This window comes from Ischnura elegans, chromosome 1 (assembly GCF_921293095.1).
Source record: "Ischnura elegans chromosome 1, ioIscEleg1.1, whole genome shotgun sequence".
In the NCBI taxonomy this organism is placed as follows: Eukaryota; Metazoa; Arthropoda; class Insecta; order Odonata; family Coenagrionidae; genus Ischnura; species Ischnura elegans.
In genome coordinates this window covers 134,126,976-134,149,576 of record NC_060246.1, presented here as the reverse complement: position 1 = coordinate 134,149,576, position 22,601 = coordinate 134,126,976, and the positions used below count along the sequence as shown (strand labels likewise).

General features: G+C 40.0%; 1 protein-coding gene across 3 annotated transcripts in view; it reads left to right on the top strand.

The window, feature by feature from the left end:
• The window catches only part of LOC124170490 (rho GTPase-activating protein 7), a 365,673-nt gene that overhangs the window by 48,787 nt on the left and 294,285 nt on the right, over nt 1–22,601 (top strand). For all 3 annotated transcript variants that reach the window (XM_046549251.1, XM_046549267.1, XM_046549241.1), the window contains one exon: nt 6,800–6,896. The gene's annotated coding sequence lies outside the window, so the exon portion shown is untranslated. The remainder of the gene's footprint in view (nt 1–6,799; nt 6,897–22,601) is intronic.

Below are 22,601 nucleotides of genomic sequence, written 5' to 3'. Positions count from 1 at the left end.
AACCATCCACGCTATGCAAATGCATGAACAGAAAATAAAATCTGTTCTAATTTGGTTCATGGATTCGTAAGCACACCGTTCCAGTTCACCGAAATCGTTCATGCACTTTTAGACATTAATTCATATGGAATAGTGTATCGTGAAACCAACCATTATACCATTATCCTCTCTACAAAGTCCCCCTTCCCCATTCAATATTTGGTCACGTCCACCGCCAGCACATAGACTAACCTTTGACCTCCATACCTTTGCCATTCTCTTCTTCTAGAATCCCATCTCCTCCCCACATCCCCATACCCTTACGCATAGGATTATTGACGCACTCGCCATGTGCGAAAAAGTTGAATCTCCTCGAGAGAATGACTTGAGAATGCTGTAGCCGGTCGTGGTTAACCAAATTAATTTTTGTGGCATTGACAACGTTTCAGCATATTTATTTGGCTATGAATACGAGATTCCACAAAGTAAACTCACTAATTATTGAAGATATAAGAGGCAATATTGTTTTTTTATCTGGAGAAGGCAATTAAATACTTAGGTTGTTTGCGCCATGAGGAAAGGGGTAGGTGTGAATGGTGGTGAGATACCTGAGGGGGTGTGCTCGATACTGATTGGAGTTATGCCGATTATTTTTATTTACTTGTGATTAAATATGAGTGGTTGGTGACGCGATCGGATTTTGAGGTGTTAAAAATTTTTCATTCCACCATCGAGATGAGCTCTCGTAGTGAGTCTTCGGAATGAAAATTTTCAAACAAATTAACTCCCGATCGCGTCGGTAAATACTCTGTATTAACCGTTGGTTACGACAACTGATCAGGATGATTCCGATCAGGGCGTAGCAAATCGAAGCGCAGATCGCGATCAAGGAGTCAATATCCACATGTATAAACAGCCCTCTGAGGCGATTCGACATCTTGAGTAACTTAAAAGAACGGTAGAGAATTAGAATCTATCTCATTACCACTTTCATATTCTATTCATTATCCCAGTCACATGATTTACATACTAGTATTTCCTTTAATGCACGCACGGTATCTTTCAGCTTCAGATTTTATATGATAAGTATATTTTGTTTAATACTTCTAGATTAACCGTGTGGAAGAAAAACGAGTCAACATTTACATTTTTTGCTGAGCTTGCTCGGGTCTATACTTTGCTGCTGTTGGTGCGATGATCTTGCGTTTTTCCATCGCAAATGAGCCGACGAATATACGAGTTTTTTTTAGGAAACATTGTGCAATTTTGTGGGTTTGACGACGGAGTGTATATTTGATTTGAATATGATTTTGACATGAGTCTTTGAAAGAATGCCGCCTTTGAACGGAGTAAAATCACTTGGAATTTGCGGAATGCGGGAATCCGAAATCATGCGACTCTTTGACAAGATATTTTCCTCTTTAATGAGGGGTAATCGAAGATTTGTGTTATCAGCCAGTGTATTACTCTCGCACTAGAAAACAAGAATAATTAACTGGGCTTGATCTTTGCCCAGCTTGGATGAATGTGATGCATATGATAATGAAGCTCACGATGCCTATAAATAGGAATGCAATTGCTGGAGATTCCTTGAAACTGTCCGTGTCGAAACGAGTGAAGCTTCACTTTTTAATGTGCTCATTATATAGCATCACTTATGTGCATTTTTTTGTTCTCTGAAGTGTTAATTACATCTTTAAACGGGAATTGTGCGGATTGACCCGTGAATATGTGGGTTCATCTCGATAAATGTACTTTTCTTCGCCGAGTGTGAGACTGCCGCGATGTATCCGTCCAATGTTGCTCAGTTTCACTTCATGCGTCTCATTTTCCGATGGTAATTTGATGATAATGACAGTAATTTTTACATTTTTTCATTTTATGTCATTGTTTTCTATAATTTCATTCATGCGTCTCATTTGATGATGTTAATTTTATGATGATAACAGTAATTTTTACTTTTATTTGATTTTATTCCATTATTTTCTCAAGTTTCAGTAATGTGTCCGAGCTAGTCCAACATCTATGAGGAAATATCTTATTCCCACTTGTGTTTCCCATAGTGACTTTCAAAACTGTACGAGTGTTGGAATTAATAAAATATGGTGCAAAGGGGAAGTATTTATTATATTTGAAGGGAGGAATTTTCATCCAGGAAGTACGCTGTCGGAAATACTTTTGTAGATTCTGCGACCGTTCTCATAATGATGATGGGATGCTCTTCGCTCAGACGAACATGAAGTGATGTTGGAGAAATTTGGTCTCCGGGCAGACCTTTCATCGCTATCATAATGGTGCGAGTTCCCTCATTGTTCGGGTATTCAACTCCCCACAGTACGAACTCCACGCCTTAATTCTCATTTCGTACTGCGGTGGTCTACGAAATCGAAGTCACTGGGTTGAGGTGAGCGACCACAATGAATGAATGCCATGGGAGTCGGTCTCCTCCGTGTCGTGACCTCTATCTGAAAGGATCGTGGTCCTTTTCTTCGTGAACTCATTAAGCTCTCTCTTCGGAGTGCACCTGTGTGCAATGGGCCAAAAAAGATCGAAAAAAAAATTATCACAATGCGTCGAATCTTTTTTTCTTTTTGTACATTTCTATTCATCGGGGGCAATCCCGGATTATTGCCTCATTCATAAAGGAGTTCTTGGAACGGGCTTTCGTCGTTAAACTTTTCAGTGGCGAAGGGTAAAAGCGCTTTGCTGGTGGGGCATGTTGAATTGGTATAAATTAGCGGAAGGAGCAATGGAGTTCAGGAATACTTTCTCGCAAGAGGAGCGTTAGAAAGCTTTTTAGAGTGAAATATTTTAATTGAACTGGCCGATTGTGATTCTAAGATTATTTTTTTCTGCTCACGTGAGTAATGTGGATGGCGTCTTGTACTCAGCTTTATGGTCAAGTCTTAAAGGTTTCTTTTCACAACTTGGTATTATACGAATGGATCAAATGGATTAGCGGCGGCCTTTTCCATAGGTAATTCGCTCCAGATTAGATCTGGGGATATCCTGGGGAAAAATGTATTGATCTGCAGTTCTGATGCTAAGTCGGAAATTTCATAATTAAAACGCATAGGCCGTGCAGCTGTATTCTCTTTTGGGCCAAACCGCGTCACGATTTTGAATAAGGCACTGGCCAGCCATTTTACCCACCACTTTGACGATACTTAAAAAGATCGAAGCGCAAGAGTTGTATCATTGTTTGAGGAGGTCTTCAGCAGTGGAGACGAAACTGTTTCACGGTTATCTAAACTGTGAAGCGCATAAAACCAAAAGAGAATACCGCTGGACATCGTGAACCGAGAAATTTTTAACCTATCGACACATAGACCATAGCTATATTTTATCTTAAATGATTAAGTACTGTTGACAAAAATTGATGAATGGATTGCCTCTCATATATTGATTAGACCTTCCATTTTATTCCAGCGGAGAATTTTGTATAAGTTTTTGTCAAACTGACTGCTCTTGCCGTCTTTTTTGCGTATCTGAATTCTTCATTTACTAGGTGTTCATGTTAAGTTTAAATGCGGAAGTACTCCGACGTTTGGTGCTAAAAAGCCATCTTACCATTTGTGAACTTAGTTTTCTATACTCATCATTGCCATTTTCCGTTACAATGCCTCCTTTTGTTCACCATATCCTTCTCTGCTTAATGCATCGGCCAAATTATCATCACAACTTAATCCGCCCTAACCATGATATTTCCATTCCGTTATTCCAACAGGTTGACAGCTCACATTTCTCTATACCCCCATGCAATTGTTCTTTCTATCCCGGATCTAAGCCTCAACCTTCCTCTCCATTGTTACTGCTGCTGGCTCTAGGACTTAATTCACACACATGGTCACAATTTTTTTTCATACGCATGAGCTTATATTCAAGGATCATTCCTTTTTATATCGTAATGCTTTCTCTATCCTTCGCCGCATTTAATTTTACGCCTCGAGATAACGGAGTCTTCCGCGCCGCCGCGCGAAAAAGAATTATCATTGGGGAGAACTTGAGAAATGCCGGAAGACTCGGCGAGAGGATCGAAATTTATTGCATTCGAGTCTGACCGCTCGTTTAATTTTTTTTCCATTCCGCTCATCGACAGGAATGCACGGGGCTGTTGCGAAACGGGAGCTGGTCGTGGTGTCGTCTTTTTTTTATCCCTTATGATTACATTCCTTTTATGCTTTTTTTTTAAAGCAATGGAGACGTTCCTAGCTGGGTCATAGGCCAGATCGCTTTGAGAGGTCACGGAGGAAGTGTGGTGGAACGCATGCTCAGTGACGGGTCTTCATAGGATCTTCGAGGATAATGATCTCGCGCGAACACGTCACTTCCCATCCACTCCTCCCATACACTATGCGGTAAGCGAGCGAAAATGAGCCGCATGACACTGCCGCACAATGGATGCCGTGGAAACCGAGGGTTAACGTGTTTGATCAACTGTTGGGTGCACATGCGGGATCTCTTGTGCTAGCCAGACGTCATCGTACTGACTTCAATTTTGATACACTTGTAGAGGTAATTTATTTATGTGTTTCACTCAATTGGCGATTTAAAAGTAAATGGGTTGAATTTGAGAAAACATGACGGATTGCAAAGTTGAGGGTGAAATCCAGAATTTCTCTAATACTTAGCGTGTGGAAGTTAATACTCTGGTCTGGTATTTGTACGCAAAATTATATACCACCTCAAAGTTTGGCTTTCTGTTCTTAATCACATCGGTTTTTGGCTCTTTTGCGTGAATTTTAATGCAGCAAGACCATGGTTTCCACGCCTTGTGTCAGGTAGAGTATGGCTCATATTGCCATTGTATGCGATACATTCACAACGGCGACCTCTTCTGGTTGTTAGTGTGGTAGTGGCGCTAGTTGTGAAGGAATGCATGGTGGTTGTAGATATAGATGCTCTGCATATTAGACCAACGCTTTAGCGAGCAAAATACAGCCTAATGGCACAAACAATGATTCCCTTGGCAACCGAGGGATAATGTGTTTGATCAACTGCTGCGTAAAGCAGCTGTTCTCTCTTTTCTCCTTCGTGAAAGGATTGAGGCTATCCCGTCTCGGCTCTTTCCCATCTCGAGTGCGTTATTATCGCAATTGTTTTTTGTTCGATGTTGATAAGAATAATTGCCCCCGGGGAAACGTTGCTTGGGAAATTCTCTTACTTGCTGTCCTCTCCGGGAAGTCTTTCCGTCTCCAAAGTAGATTCCCCTCCCACATCGCTCCATCCCCCCATCACTCTTCCTCAAATATTTTTTGTGCCCTCTCTCTCTTCCCGCATTCCGCATACTTGCGCATCAGCCCTATCTGTTATATCCAACACGCCACATTTTCTCAGCCAACCCCCGTCCTTCGTCCTCATGTGGCCCGGAGCAGATGGCGCTGTCCTTTTCAATCGGACGTGGCTCAGAGATAAGGAGTATCCGCCATTAAAAAACTGGCCCAGCATTAAAATATGATAATAAATTTTTCGTCTATATGTCGCTTGGAGAGGACGGTATTGTATTATGTCTTCCATCTCGATCTCATCCTAGTTTTTAGTTCCGATAGAATTTTGGCCACGTATTGCTGTCATGCTCTAGGTATCTCGCATGAAGAAATGTTAAAGCTATTATATGCCTTTCATCTCGATCTCATCCTAGTTTTTAAATAGTTCCGATAGAATTTTGTATAGCTGTATGCTCCTGGCAACACGCATGGAGCAATGTTGAAGCTACTACTTGATGTTTGATCTGAGGTTTCCGTGGCGTTTCTGCAAATGAGTCTCGGCTTCCGGGCGTTCCTCCGCGTTGAGTTGTCCATATGTGACAAAAAAATTTATTTCCGGAAAGATACTCATAAGTTAATTTGTAGCTGTTCAAGGTTTGATAGATATTCACGTAACGTAAGATTTTTTAAAATACGCTTTTAACTTTTATTTCCCCGTGTCAGGCTTATGATCTCACAACTTGAAGATATAGTCAGAAGACATACTACGGGATTATTGATGAAATAGTGGTTTTTCTATATGGACTACAAAAAAGTCTCATTCCATTCTCGGTGTTTTCTAGGATGTACTAACTTCACGTGATAACTTCTATTAGATCTTTGAGTACGCCAATGTAAGAGTAACGTTTTTGGAATGTGAATTTTTATTATGATATCGATAACTCCGGCAAAGACATAGTGGTATATGCTGAGCATATATTTGCCACTTTTACCGGCAGGGATATACTTTTGTGCGAAGAAAGCTTATGAGACATATTGACTCATCGTAGCAGTAAAAAATTATAAAAGTGACGAGAAGGTAATTGCAAATCTTTTGTGTGTGTATTGTTGTTTGACGCATGCATAAACCAAGTATAAACTTTTATGAGTCATTTGCAGTCTTGTCTTATAATTGCTGAAACTTCTCGCCATATCGGAATGGAAAAGGCGTTTAATAAGACGTCTTTTAACCTTTAACTTCGTCACTTTTCCGGAAAGATACTCATCTGCGAGTCCTTCCTAATTTTTACGGGAATAACTCTCTGAATTCCAACCTGTTGTCAGGCAGATTCAACGTCATGTTTTTCTACCCTCTCCTGTGAAAGGAAATGTAATTTCAGCGGATTGTGAAGAATTTTCCTGTTCTAATCAGATTTTCATCATAATGAGAGAGATCTTTTCATTCCCTCCGGGAACTTCCCGAATTCGTTATTATCTCCTGGATCGCCATGTGAGCGCTTTCGCATAATCTTGTTCTTTTTTCTCGTGCTGAGGTCGTGGGATAATGTTGGAAAACTGTTGTATGTTGGTATTCAAGAGAGCAGATTTTCTGATATTGAATTATACTGTTTCAGGTGGATGGACGTCTGGACTCACCCTGCATCTTGGGGCATGGCTTAGGCTCCTGTGACCTGTTCTTCAAAAGCCATTTCTCAGGATATTAATTTTAAGGTACGTTTAAACGTTATTTCAAACCTCATTCATTGTTAGTCGAGGTTATATATTTATCACGTCGAGGAAGTCTGTTCGGTTTTGCAACCGAATGATTGAGAGCATTGTTACCGTAGTTTCGTAACTGAAGTCGAGTTTCCCTTAGGGCCGATGTCAGGTCAATGAAATTGACTGTCATAAATTCGGTGACGGTGGGGTGAAGTCCTCGCCTGCAAAACCGAAGATCGTGGGTGCGAGTCCCCTTGCTCCATGCCCCTATCGAACGCAGGGATGTTTTTGATCATCTAACGTTGTTATTCGTAAGATTTCCCCGTTGTAAAGGCCTCAAATTCGCTGTTATCGGGACGGTCGAGATAAATAAATAGCCCCGTGCACAGAGAACGTAAATACAGATAGGAAAGGGCAGAGAACGTGAAAAGTGGTAATCACTTGATGAGCATTTGGCTTTGTTCAAATTAGTTAATTATGGTCCCTAATTGTAAGCAGTAAGCAAACCTAAGATATTTATGCTGGCGTTGTTTTGTGTCGGATTGAGCATTTTTAATAACCGATTTTATCGGTTGCGTTACATGGTAATCGATTTGGAGGAGAAGAAAAGCCAAAAAAAAAGCTGTTTATCTGCAATTTACTGGAAAAATGACTCTGGGATGAAAGAAAAGGGCAGTTTTTTCAGCTTCCCGACAAATCCAGTCAGTTAAGTGTTTTCGGTATATACTGGCTGGTTTTACACGTAATAAGTTGTTCGTAAAACTTTATATTCATTCGATGTCTGCTTTTCCTGGGGCCTGGAGATAAAAGTAGATGTGTTACAATTTATATGTTATTATGATTTATGTGAAACAAATGGGTGATTCATTTCCTTGCAGACACAATGCGAGGATTCGTTGCCGATAATTGAAAGCGTCATCCTACTTGAATTGCTAACCTTGATTATTACTGGAGTGATACCTAAGTGTGATTAATTAAATGAAAATAATTTCCAATTAAACCTTTCTGAGCACTGTCCTGTTAAAAATTACCCTGCCATACCTGTAGGAAACCACTTGTTTCTGGCAAGGCAATGAGGTAGAATATATTTACTCTGTGGCAATGACGTTTAAGGTATTTCTAATTTGTTGCACATTTAACTTATTTTCGAGATTGCCGCCAGCTAAAATTCTCGTTGATACACAATAATGATATATTCTCAATATATCCTCTCTACATATTCTTTCTCTGTGCCCGGAGCGTCACAGACTTATCTCGTTCTTATCTCTTATACGAATTTTATTGGCATATCAATAAAAAAAATTCTCTTCGTCTATCGTTTCTGTTCTTTTAATCCTATAATTATTTAAATAACTTTTATTTTGCTGTCCGCTCGAAATGCGTTTTCTCGAGTTTCCCAAAAATTCCGTGTCTTCAAAATCCTATATCCCCCAAAAAAACTCAACGCCCCCCCCCCCCCCCCCCAATGCTGTGGCACCTTGCAGTGCGAGGCTCTGGTCCCTGATGAAAGAAGCCGATCAGTTCCACGTCTTCTTCTTTTTCCATTCCTCCACGTGCACCCTCGAACCTGTGGCGGACAGAATTTTCTCGTTTTTGATCGAGAGAAGGCATTTTTAGAATTGGATGCTCTCACCCGATGGGACGTCCGCGCGTGCAGAGAGCATTTCCCCTGCAACCCCCCGCGTCATCTCTTTGAATTGCGCACTAACCGTAAAAAAGGAGAACCCGATCCTTGCATGTATATTTTTCTCTTTCTTTCCGACGAGACAGCGGGCTTACGATTTCCTAAATATTTTGTTTCCCACCCTTCCGTCTCCTCCAAAGATCCGAAGATCTTTGCTCACTATCGTCTCCACCCCAATAAACAGCCCTGTCTCTCTCTCTCTCTCCAGGGTGCCTTAAGATGGGAATATTCCCCGCCAAGGGTAAAAAATAGAGACACAAACAAACACAACGCATCGTCCACGAATTGCATGGGCGTCAAGTCTCTCGAGGGAAAAAAATCATTCCCGACTACCGTGTGCATCCTCCGAAAAAATGAGTCTGTTGAGTATCGCTTTTGGGTCGCTAATATGAGGCAAGGTGCCTGTCGTCATTTTCAATTTTTTATTTTAAATTGATCTTTGTTTCTCTACATTTCATATCTTGTATGCCTATTTCTCTATTTTAAAATTATTTTCCACTGTGCAAATAGGGTGGTTTTTCGCGTAAAACGTTTTATAATGATTTACGCCTTTCTATTGAAACAGTCAAGCTGCGTTGCGTAATAGTTCTGTTATGTCAAAAACATCTATGACATTGCATTAAACACTACTTGGCTTTCGTTTTCATTTTATTCCCTTAATTGTCTTTAAAATATATGTTGCTTACTAATGGTAAACTCTTACCTTAGTTCCTTATTTTATTAAAATAGCTGGGGATCTTTTTATCAATAAGCGTCACTAGTAAGTATACCACGACCTAACTTTCAATGCACCCTCAACCCTGATGGAATTAACGAGCTCTCAGACTCTCGTTCGCTGCATCGTTACTCTTATCCTCAAGGGTCGTCTCAGTGTGCATTTCATACCAATTCGATCTCCACTGCAGACTCCTACCCTCTGCACCGTGACTACTAATCGCTCAGAGACTTATCCCGTGTCACGTCGAAGTGACCGTGTGCATTTGAAAGACTATATACCCCGTCGTATTCCTGTCTCGAGCGAAGCATACTCAATCGACCCATAAGGGTGGTGCATAAATTAGATTTTCAATTTATGGGGAGGAAGGGGTAACCATTGGCGAGCCCATGGTGGATTACAATGTAGAGATGGGAATCGGAGTAGAGCATTGCCTTTACTTTGCGCCTGTTAAATTGTCTCGCTCATCGCAATTGCCTTGGCAATAGTGTATGTTAACCAAGAACAAGAGCGTGAAGTGTATTTTGTAACTCCCCAAGTTGGACGTATTGCCTCTGTAACATAACACATTTCATAACCAAGCAATTTCCTCTACAATCCAATAATAATTATCCCGGGTACCACCTTTACGAGAACTTAACAGAAGTTAGTAGCTGTAGCTGTGATATCTTTCCAAGTATACAGCTGTATTTTATTTATTTTTATTTTATTCTCAAACCACCAGATACAGCTGTTATTGGCCATTTTACGTCGAGGTGTTCAACAAATGTAACAAGTAAACGAACACAAAAAACCATGCCCTGGATCGGGGAAACCTACCCAGGCGGGACTCGTACCCGCGACCTCTTGTTGTATGTATGCGACTGTATGGTGTGAAGAGGGATTTAAGAGGGATCCATACTACTCTAGAGTTCTTTAATTGATTGCCAACTACACGCGACGTAGTACTTTGATGAGTGAAGGAGATTTTAAATCAGGATGGGTGTTCATAATAACACTTTACCACATTTTATTGTTAATTGAAATAATTATGTATCAAAAATATGTATTTAACTTTCCTATCGCGATAAAATTCTCACATGTTTTACACTTATGCTGCTTTATTGGAGAAAATTTTATTTATCAGTGGATGTAACCTCATGTAACATTTTAGAAGATAAATTTGTTCGAATTTTCGTCTGCAGAGATTACTTCTCAGAGTGGAACCGATATTGTAGTAAGTATTCATTCACGAAAGATGTGGAGTAAAAAAAGTTATCGGCAACCGACCCGTAGTTCGCGGGCGATCCCTTAAGGGTAGTAAATGTCGTGGGCCCCCCACTCCGCCTCTCCCGTGTAATCAGGCACGTGCAGTGAGTCCTGAGGCCATCGGCTCGAGGAGCCGCTCCCATTGAAGTGGCCGGGTGCTTTAGGGGTCGAAGGGAGCTGCTCTAAACTGTCTTCGGTGGATGTCAAGTGGGAGCATCGGCAGAGTTTATGGGATCGTCTCTCCCTCCTCCTGCCGTATAGGTGGCAGGAGTGGAGAAGGGTAGTTGGGTTTATTTACAAGTGGATCACGGAGGCGATGCCCAGTGTCAGACTCGATATTAAGGGGAGGATAGTGGAGGATCTGGCGAGGGAGAGCTACATCAGAATAGATAAGTACAAGAAAGGCTGGGCAAATGTATTTGAACATAATTCACAGTGTCCGGCGATATCTGGTGGAAATGTTTTATTCTCATAAATGTATTTGAAATACAAAATACCGCTCCAAAGGTATTTGAAATGCAAAATACAAAAATTTTGACGTGAGTATTTGTAAACCTTTTAAAAAACAAAATATAATTGTATGGAAAATAAGAGGTCTTAAAAATATAACATGCCTTGGCACATGATGGAAAGTTGCAGACACGAAGAAAACGATTCCAACGGTAACGAAGTAATCTTTGAAGCATGATGTTGCAGAGGTGTTATCAGAGTTACTTCAAAAGTATTTTTACAAATTTTTTTGGCATTTTAGAACGGGAAAATAGCAAGAATCTGTATTTCAAATATAAAATACAAGATACATTCAGGTCGTGTACTTGAAATACCAAATACAAATTGCAAATTTATTTCAAATACGTATTTCAAAATACTTGAATTTTTATATACTGCCCTGCCCTGAATACAAGAGCCATCATTTATTTGCCAGGATCTCTCTTTCTGGTATCACGGTGCCAAGCGTACTTCGTATACTTTTTTTATCAACTCAAAACCTCATGTCAGTCCCGAATCCATCACCAGCAAATATGTGAATCTATGCGTTTTTGTGCTAATCATTTAAACGCTATTCCGCAATCGCATAACGGGCATCAGTATTTTCGCGGATTCATTGTTTTTATTGTAGAAAACCATCTGATGAGGTGGTGAGAATGAGTTTAAATTGATGAATACGCCGCCAAGTTTGCATCTAGATTAAAAGTCGAACTTTTGAATTTACGTCGTTGAACCATTGGACCGAGTATTGAAGAGCAAATCAAAAGTTTACTTCTTTCTTTTAAACTATTTCTATAATTTCTCTTCCTCTGTTTCCTTACATACTTCCATCAATACATCTCCTTCGGCAGATCTGTTACGTGTAATTGACTTTCCTTAAAGCCACATTTTCAGATTGCATTTCCTCCTTCACCGTTTCATTCTATCTCCTCGTCGTTCGTCTTCCATCGTATCTCACATTTTACTGCGGGGACGTTAATGGAAATCAAAAGAAGTTAACTATATTAACACCCTATTTATCCTCTATCCCTTTGAGCTCATTCTTTATTCCTGATGCCCCGTATGGCACGTGCCTCTACTATGTTTATAAGAGGGGAAAGTTTAGAAGCTTGAGAAGGGTATTGGGTTTCGGTTGATGCGGAAAGGGGGGATTCGGATCCGGCCAGATAAAGTCTTTTAATAGCATCAGTTTATTCAGTGAGGTGAAACTTACATCAATCAACCTCCTTCGACATGACTTGTAACAGTAAATTTAAATAGCAACATTGTAACCCTTTCGTCGTGTTGAGGACACAATTAACCAAATGTTCATCTAGAGTTGAATGTAGATACTATCCGCATGAAATTATTATTTACATCACTCTTGCGTTTGGTTAAGTGTCATAATTTGCTTAAAATTAGTGACTTTCGAGGGCGAGAGAAGACTGGTTTGCAATGATCAGCCCTATCAAGTAGTAGAAGGATTTTATTTTATGCTAAATGAAATTTAATTGGTTATATTCTCCCAAAGTCCTACTTTTGTCACCGCGTTTTATCAGATATGCCCTTGATTGTTGCACATGGTGATAAAAATATAGGTAGTCGATTGCTTTTCGTAGCTGTGCATCTTTCGCCTAATCGTTGGGAAGGTCTCAATCACTTTGAAAAAGATTTTTCTTGGACCGTAAGTCAAATGGTAACCATGAGATTCCTAATCTATGACTCACAATTCAGTTTTTTGTCCATTAAAAGGGTCAACTCGTATAATATAGAAAAAATAGATTTTTAAGATGTCGAGACACTCATGGAGAAATTCTCTTCTAATAAAGTATGTATTAATATCACACAGAGTCAATATAATAGGTACTAATCCGGGCGATTGATGCCTTCTCCGAAATGAATGACTGTGCCCTCTGGAGGATCAAATCTTCGTGTCATCCTCGATTTCATATCACTCCGTCAAATTAAATCATCCGAGAAATTAACTCAACTTCTGTCCCAATGAGAATTCAAATTGTCTCAAAAGGTTGTCCTTTCTCATCCGAAAAAGTATTTATTTTTGCCTGAATTAGCCGTATTATCCTGAGTTAGCTATTTCGCGAGAGAAATAATGGAATGAAGCGAATTTTTTCGGGCTATCGGGTTGGGGTGGTGGCAAAGTAAGGTTCAGTTTCGAATCCCGGCTGTGGCAGATTTTTTTGCGATATTTTCCAACCCCCTCTTCATTGCTTTGTGGAGGGTAATTCAAGTACCGCGTTCCGTCCGTCGGATGGGACGCTAAGCCGTAGTCCTCTTGGCGCCTTCCGTATGACCAGGTCAATGATGACGCCGGATTTCTAATCCTTCCTCCCATACCCTTCGTCCATGATGGCGAGAATGACCTGGCCATGATGGCCAATGACCTGGGTCGGCTTAAGGACGTACCCAGGGTCAAAAAAACTAGGGGGGGGGCAAGCCATGGTTGTTCAAGTTGTAGGTAAGATTTAAGCATGGAAAAGGTGAATGAAATCAACATTTTAAGGAAACTGTAATAAGTTCAACAGATTCAGGCTTCAATTGGTGGAAGTTAGACATACTTAAATAAATAGAAGTGCTACGATCTCTTATTTATTTAATAAACTGTAATAGCTCTTTATTAGTTTTTAAAATTGTTTGCTTGAAAAAATATTATTTTTTTCCATAAAGACGTTTGCGATTTTTGCTTCTGGGGGGGGGGGGGGGCAAGCTGCCCCTCGCTGGGCACGCCCATGCCTCGGCTGTCGATCACCAAATACCATACCATGCCGTGATATTTTTTTGGCATGACCCGATGCCAAGTGCATGGTGAGCAAGTGAGGAAAAATGTCGCATCACGTCCTCGCGGGGGCGTTTAATCGCCAATTCTTCTCTTGGCTCTGGAGCAGTCCCGGCTCGCAAGAAAGGAGGATGTGTAGGGAATGGATAGGAAACCCCGTGGCTATCCGCCGCCTGTTGTGCGTGCGCTTGTGGGCTGCCCATCTCCCACATCGAGTCAGTGATACGCTTAATTAAGCCACTCATTACGCATGTATCCCTCATCCGCCGCCTCCAATGCCACGCCCCCACCACCCCGCGGTCACTCCACGCATCACGTCCCGTTTATTTTTTTTGGTCATCATTTAATGGCATCCTCCGTTCATTCGCCTGTTCAATCTCCTTCCCCTTTTCAAACCCCCACACGATCACTTGAGGGAAGGCCCCCTCAGTCTCTCCCGCCCCCTTCCTTTCCCGTTTCGGGGTCATCCTCCGACGTTTAGAGAGTCATCGAATTGTCTCTGCCTCCTTTCTTTCTCCCCCGCTCTCCAGACTTCATTCCGTCGTGATCTTGGTAATGTGGTTGACTCATGGAGCCAAATAAAAGACCAAGAGATACCGAATTAGCATTAAACTCTTTTAAACGATTGTGACCATCGTGCATGTGTGGAGTAATAAGAGTATTTTTAAGAGTAATAAGAGTACTTCCAATATTACTTTTTCAATGGAGAATTATCAATTTTTTATTCCATTCTAAGGCTTTCATTGGCTAAATATCTATTTCCGCCCATCATTCTGGGAGAATTGAATTAATTATATATATAATCTCTTTGGTTAGCTGTAAGAAAAGTACCGAATCCGTTGAAATCGTCATACTCGTAATGTAATCCCTCTGTTTGTGGTTCTCTAAAATAGGAGAATGGGGCCGACGAATGTTAACATTAACGAGATGTTAACGAGACATCATGGCTCCCTTACTGCAATTTAAAGCACAAATTGACCAGAATTACTTTTCCCACGCTCCTCTGACGAAACTCCTTCCGCTTTCTTAGAAATGAGAGCTTAATAACGGAGAAACTGCATTTTAAGTTGCACTTCATAATGTTGTTGTAAGAACTAAACCCATCATGCAAAGTTGATTCGAACCTATGGTATTTATGTGATGTCTTGTTGCAACAATCGTAATCTCATTCGGCGTGTTACTTCTCTGATGCACAATTGGTTGCGTTCGTTTTGGACCAGACGTTGCGTCTGCGCATGCATGAATGAGAGTCGGGAATTTGAAGAGGATATAAAGTGTCTGGGGTAGTGCTCAAGTGTGGATTTTGGCTGACTTCCTTCGGCGATTATGGACGAGCGAACCATTTTCGTCTGATTGCTTGCGCAAATGCAATCGTGCATGACGTGGTGAAAGATAGTTGCCAGGAAACCGCCAGTCGTTGGCATATGTTTTTTAGGCGTTACTCCCATTATTGAACAATTGAAAATAGAATAATTACACCCCTTTTTGTGAAATATTCTCAGAAGACATCCATTGATGTCAAAGAACAAAACCGTGTTACCTGTAATGTGGACATGCAGTGCTCATATTGGTAAACTCATTAATTTCCAAACGTAGGTGACCGACCTTAACTCTATTTTGATGAAAATTGCGTGATTGAACTTCAGTGACAGCATTCAGTGGACAAAAAACTAAAAGATATTGCCTGAATAGTTCCTGCAGACATTTAATCATTATTTTTATCGTTTAAAAAATTATTCCAATTTATGTCCCCACGAAAGTTTTACTCAAGTGATGAACGGCATTTGTTTAATCAAGTGGTGAACGACATTTTTCCTTAAATTACCTTCTGATTGCTGATAACAAATTACCATTACAAATATGCCGAGGTTACTATTGCTTTTATTTTCTACCCGACTCTATAACAGTTTTCTTGGCAAATGAACTCGCGGAAATTTGAAAAGGTTGCAAAAGTTTGCACCAGGCTTTCAACAATTAAATACTTAATAAAAATTTTCACATTAAAGTCGCATCGAGTCACAAAACATCAGTTTACTATTTGATTTCAGCCAAAGTTTCAACAACCTCTTCATTTTAGTCAACACTCAAGGCCATTTGCTGGTTTTGATGAATCCTTTTGGTGGCTTAGTGACCCACACCTTCCACATCCTAAATGCCGTTTTTCTGCTCTCTTTTTCATTCGCATTCAATTGTGAAAGAGAAATGGTTGCGTAGTACTTTTTCACCTGGTGGAGAGTGGCAGTTCTATAAAAACGCCACTGGCATTATGACTCGCTTGGAAATTTCTAATCGTAGGACTGGCTTCTCCGCACTAATATATCCGGAGGAAGAAGATACTTTTTGCGCTATAGGTTGTTAAGAATGTGAATAATAATCAATAAAAGTTAATTTATTTTTCAGGGGTTTGGTTCTTATCCGTATAGTGATATGTATGACAAAGCAATACATTTGGATTATCACGGTTACTTATTGTTTTTATTAAAAAACCTATCATGTTTTCATTTTTATTAGAAATATTAAAACAATCTTCTAACGTTTTGCGGCTAAAAATTAGTGTTCAGGATGCCTCTTGATGTTCAATTTTATTTCCAGTTCCTTCCCTCACTCATTCGAATTTATGGCTCTGTTTTCCCCTGTCATCGTAACTTCGGCGAGCATTGCCTGGAGATAAGCAGAGCAGAATTTATCGTTCAGTCTTAGTCTTTCGAATTCATAGTCTCTGCCTTAGTACACTGGAAATATCTTCAGTTTTACCTTTTGTTGCAATATTTTCATCGTTGATGCGAGTCTTATCGTGCTTGCCAACTGAAATCAATAAACACTGCTGTCTTGGTCTTAAATCGGAAGAGGACAAAATTTCAGTTTTTACATTTTTACCTGCTCTTCAAAGTTGTTACGTATTAGTTTGATTCCAGGAAGGCAATAATTCTGTGAACGAGAAAAATTGCCCTTCCTGAGATTATAATAAGAGATGAGCCTTCCTGAGATTATAATAGTTATGTGTTTTTGGTTTGGTGAACTGTGGAACCAGAATATTGTCATTTGCCTGGAAGGTACTGGCATTGTTTTTGCTAATATTTTTGAGCATGCCTTTTGAAGTTGATCGGGATCCTTGTTTCCGGCGCTAGGCGACAGGTCATATGAAAAAGAAGGATGCTAGGTTGATTGGTGGCATTGTTGTTTGGCTTCGCCATCGCTACTTCTCTGCGCCATAAATCACAAGCGTCTTTTGTCCTCGTCGTTTATCTCTTTCTTGGAGTTCGCGAGCCGTTAATTTCCGCGCATTCGGTTCTGTCTCTCGACCTTCAGAAGGGCGTCTTGTGCGGACGTTAAATCACATCCCGTAAGGAGTCGCACGCCGGTGACAAAGATGAACCTCCCGAGTCATTTCATCATCGCCCCTCCAATTGCACGTTGCACGGAGCACTCCGCCGGGGTCAAATGTGATTTATTCCTCATTGCTCCGAGGCTAATTGCTCCTTGGGAGAACTCGTCTCCGATAGCGTCGTCCTCGTTATTGTCTCGAAGTTATCCGTATTGATAAGAGTTGCTGTTAATTTTACCTCGAGTTCTTTTTATCGTACGTCCCTCCGAAAATAGCCACATATTGGCCTTTTAGGGGTTATTACATGGGTTGCCTCGGTGGCGGCGGGGTAAAGTCCTCGCCTGTCAAACAGGAGGTCGCGGGTTCGAGTCCCGCATGGGTAAGTTAACTCTATCCAGGGCATGGTTGTTTGTGTACGTTACACTGTTAGCATGTTTAAAAAAAACCTGATATAAAAGGTCTTATAGAGCTGTTTTCGGCGGTATTGAAATAAATTTAAAAATAAATAAATAAATACAAAATTAGAGGCACAATGGGCTCAAAATCGCTGCCTACACGATGGTAGACATCGAGTTTGGCCCTAAAAATAAAAATTAAAGAAATATTCTCTCTATTTGTTGGTAGCTATGCAAAATATACGCTTTCCACGCACCGAAAAGACTAAAAAAAGTATCCGCAGCTGGTAGGATTCGTACATACGCTCCCAGAGGGAATCTGATCTCTAGTCAGACGCCACGACTCTTATAAACAAGGGGGCTAAAAGACATAAGTTCAAAGGCAATAGGTTATGATGAATGCATCAATCAGAGAAGAGTAGTGGATAGAAATAGTTCAAGTTGCGCCACATTTCGATGCAATTAATCGGGTATTGATCCAATATTATTAATTACAAAATCATTTGAAAGATAAATTAGCATGACCGATGGTACTAATGACTTCCTCTGCAGGGATTTGAATCACGCCTGGTCGAGTAGTATTCAAATCCTTGGATAAGAAGAAGTTTATTTTTAGACAATGGAGGTTCAATTTTTTAGTTCTCTAAAACGTAAGAGCCCTTTACTGTTGCACTTCCTCCAGCAGGTAGGGACTCAAAGGCGTGTTCCCTACAATATTTTTCTTGTAAACAGCTTCCCTACGTACATTATTCATCTGCCTTTTTCTCTGGACCTTCCATATCTATTTAGTTACAAAGTACTTTTTTCTGTGTCGCCGATTTATGCAGGTGAACATTGAGTTGGTGGCTATTAAGGACCGGGTTTATTTTAAAAACATCAATAGCTGAATATTTCACGCTCCACCCATTATAATTTCCTGCAGTATTACGCTCTGAAATCACAAGTGTGGCATTATTGCGTTGTTTGGATTGAAATTATGGAGATTTCTGTTTAAGATTCGTTTGATGTCTGATTTATTTTTTTGCAGTCTCTTGCGCATCATAGAACCATAGCTCATTCATTTCGAACTCCGTTTTTTTTAATTGAATCCTCCGATGGATTGATAATTCATGTTTCATACCTCTACCCTTAGGTCATCCTTTCTTATGTACTTATTTGATGAATGGAAAACTACCGTCGTTGTGTTCAACTGTTATGAATGCAGAGGGCGTTAATTCTTCTGCGACATCCTCTTGGCCAACTCTGCTTCCCGTGGCAGGTGATGCAACGTTAGAAGACTGGCAGGACGAATCTGCGTTCATTTTGATTGGTTGCCATTGATTATGACTTATTTTAAGGGCGAGGAGTTTTATTCATGCTTAGCGCATGATTGAGTAATTTTTAGGGGACCGATTTGTTCAGAAAGACTTGTTTTGTGCAGCGCTTCGAAGTAGTGAAATGATGTGATAAAATATTGTTTGCTGCAATTGTTCAATCTAGGCGTATCGATTCCTGAAATTTAGGAGCGTATCTCTTTATTCCAATTAAAATTGGAATTTATTTCCCGAAATCTGTTTTTTCTCCGCTGATTTATTCCGCCAGTTATAGCTCACGGATTGGGTGACGGATAGTAAATCAGTAATTCTCATCATCATTTTGTTTCAAAGTCTTATCAAAGTTGACTGTAAAAACGACCTGGTGAACGAGCCCATTGGAATGTTGCGTTTAGAGGAAGGGATGGTTTGGAGGAATCCTTTGAAGGGTGTCCTTTAAGGACGATTTCATTCATAGGTATTTCCTTAAAGAAAAACGACTCACTTCTTTTCTGAGGCTCTCCCCACGAGTACCCATATCCAGCCTCTTCTCCGTTGGTCATCGAATAAGGCCACCCGGGCTCACGGATGCTGAGCACCCCTTTAAGGGGTTTCAGTGGGTTTATAAGTCTTTTCTCACCATATTTCCTCCCGGAAGCTCCTCTTCTTGTTATCCGTTGCGGTACTCACCGTTTTTCTCGTCCCGCCAAACTCGGTTTGAAAACCAGAGGTTGCATCCGTAAATCACCCTCGGAGGCAACTGCTAAAGTCATTGGTCATTCTTACAGTTACGTCATATCCTTTATCGAATAATCCTCTTCTTGGAGGCTTGATGATTTTTCGCTTGATTCAATTGCATCACCTGGTATTGTTGTAGGCTAATCTGAGCAAACATCGCGCTTAGGCATGTATACCAGAATATTTTAGTTTGGCTAACCTTGGAAGCGGGTATCCGGAATTCGCGCTAGATATTCCACAATTTTTACTACCTGGACTTTTTTTTCACTACGAATTTTTGTCGAATTGATTTTTCCTCCTTGTAATTTTTTGCTATTTGAGGGCCACTAATGAGTTAATCCGAAAAAATGCTGTTCGAGAGCAAAAAATTGTTCCTAAATCTCTGTTAAGTAAATTCGTTCAGCGAAGGCAAAAGAGATTTCAGCAGCGTTCATTCTGCCGGCATTGTCACAAGTTTAGGAAATGACGAATTTGTTACATTAATTATTGTTACCGGATTATTTGACAAACCGAAGATCGTCATAATGTATTTTTTCTGTGGAAGTACAAGTAGCCGATAGTTATGCTCTATTTTCTCTCAATTACTTTACAAGCAAGCATTTGATATATTCTAGCAAGGAAAACTTGGGATGTGAGAGCTCGCATCACTACTTTTCATCTTTATATTGTACCTAGGCATTCAATCTATTTCTTCCATTTCTTTGATTTTTGTGGATATGAGTAATCTATTATTTCTATTAACTTTACAAAACTTATTTTACTCTAATTATTGTACCTAGGCGTTTAATTTGGTTCTTCCGTTTATTTTATTTTTGTGGAGTATTCTTCTAATGCTATCATATTTTTTATTTTGCTCATAGTTTTTCATGTCTCCATTATTTTGAGCCATTACTTAGTGCTTTAGAATTCTAACGGCGTGTGTGTTTTAGTCGGACGAATGGCGCGATATCAATGATATTCAGTTGCTTGCTTGGGATAGCATTTCCATTATAAGACTTTATCACCGGCTCTCAGTTTAGTTTATGGACCATCCCATAAATTTCCCACTGGTTGATGAATGGCGATTCACTACTTTTCAACCAAGTCATGACGGTAGTTTGTTTTGAGCTGGTACTGGTTGCCACTTGCCGGGAAGACATATCTTTTCAAACGAGGAAAAAGAAAGACCATGAGGATTGACGTCATTTCAATGTCCTTTGTTTTTATTATATTCTTTTTTGCTGGTCGTGTGCTGGTCGTTTCACAAATAAGCGCTTATCCAGTAAGAGTTCTGGTTTGAATTTCCTGTCATTTTAGTCTTAAATTTGCCTATTTTTGAAGTGTTTAGTCTTCAATTATGTCCACCATTGAGCATAAATCGATTGTTGACGAGTTTATTGGCATTGAAAACGTTTGTTGGGAAAACGCACTCATCTTCTGTGCTGGCAGTGGTCCTCGCTTTGTAATATTTGGGGTCACGGGTTTGACTCCCTCAAGTACAAATTTTCACTTTTTGGGGAATTGATGTACGTCAATTTCTTTTAATGGCTATATTTATCATCGTTTTATGTTTTAAGTAGTTCTACTTCTTGGTTCAGTTGAAAAACATGGTGGCAAGCTTCGCCAATAGGGATTCCTGGATCACCGTATTCGTCCGGAAAGAAAAAGAAGCTTGCGTAATATAAGTGAAATGAAAACGTTTCAACATTTCCACTTGTGGAAATATTGCAATATTTCATTAAACTAATATAAAGAACTCCCACCGTATGGTGCCGCATATCATTCAAAATTTGCTAAATATATCCTGCTAGGCTTAGTATTTCAAACTCTCCTGGAAGGCGATGAAATACGAAATTCAAATACATTCGACGTAGCACGTAAGTATAAGGATTGAAGTTGTTTCCGTATATTTTCCACAATATGCAGGTGTTCGATCCGGAGCTATATGGGTGGGAAGTAAGCCCTCCTCGTTGCAAAATCAACCCGTCTCTCTCGATTGTCTGAGTGCATTGAGGTTACTCGACCATGTACAGTCAGAACTAAGTATGCACGGCAAATATCGCTGCCTGCGAGACGACAAGCTTTTCGATATTGTCGATGGCATATCAACCTTCTTTTTTTTTCATTTTATTTTACGCAACGATGATCTTAATCTTGGTTCACATTCGCTTACTATCCAGCTGCTATCCTTTTCGACGGTCCGGTAGAGATCGCAGCTTTTGATTTTAATCCCATTTCCCCTATGGGAACATTGTTTTTTTCGACTGACTGTAATTTCGAATGTTCTTATATGGTATTCGACGCTCCAACCGATAGTTTGGGTATGGTCTCCTTTTTGAACATGTTGTTTTCTTTAATGATGACAAATATGTCTTAGGTGAAGATATACATGTAATTTTTTGTATTTATTGTAGTAAGTAGTGCTTGTTTCGTTTTACTCCTTCTTACCGTAAGTTTGATGAACGGATTGCGTTTTTCCATTTTCATGTATTTCCTATTAATAACCGAAGTTATGGAATCAATTCTTTTTGCAGAGGCTCTTTATTGGAAGAGGATGAAAGCATTTAGAGATAAAATTTTCTTCGAAATCGAATAGCGTTTATTTCTCGACTAGACTTTGTAGTAACAACGGCCATAATTATTTGCGATTTGTAATGTTAGGACGAGAGAGGGAGACAGTAAGTTGCCGATAATTTCTCAATCCAAGGGGAAAAATTGTACTCTATTAAGGATTCCAATTTTTACACTTACATTTCATCTTTTAATGCGGACCAAATACTCCGTATTTCGGAAGTTATGGATCGGCTGGTGATAAATCCTTTCAATGCCAAAGATGAAAAATTGTGTTTCTTTTGAAGCATGGTATTTCCTAGGGAACTGTATCGTTAATTAGTCATGAGTCACATTTGTTCCGTCTTTGTTCTCTCTTCTCCTTACGCAACGATTCGTCTTCGTCACTGCTAGATTGGTGGAAAAATATTTGGGTACTGCATGCATTGCTAAGGAGCGTTTGATGCACGACTGTGCGGGAGTAGCAAAATATTCCTAAATTCCGAAAATAAGACATGAATTGGAAATG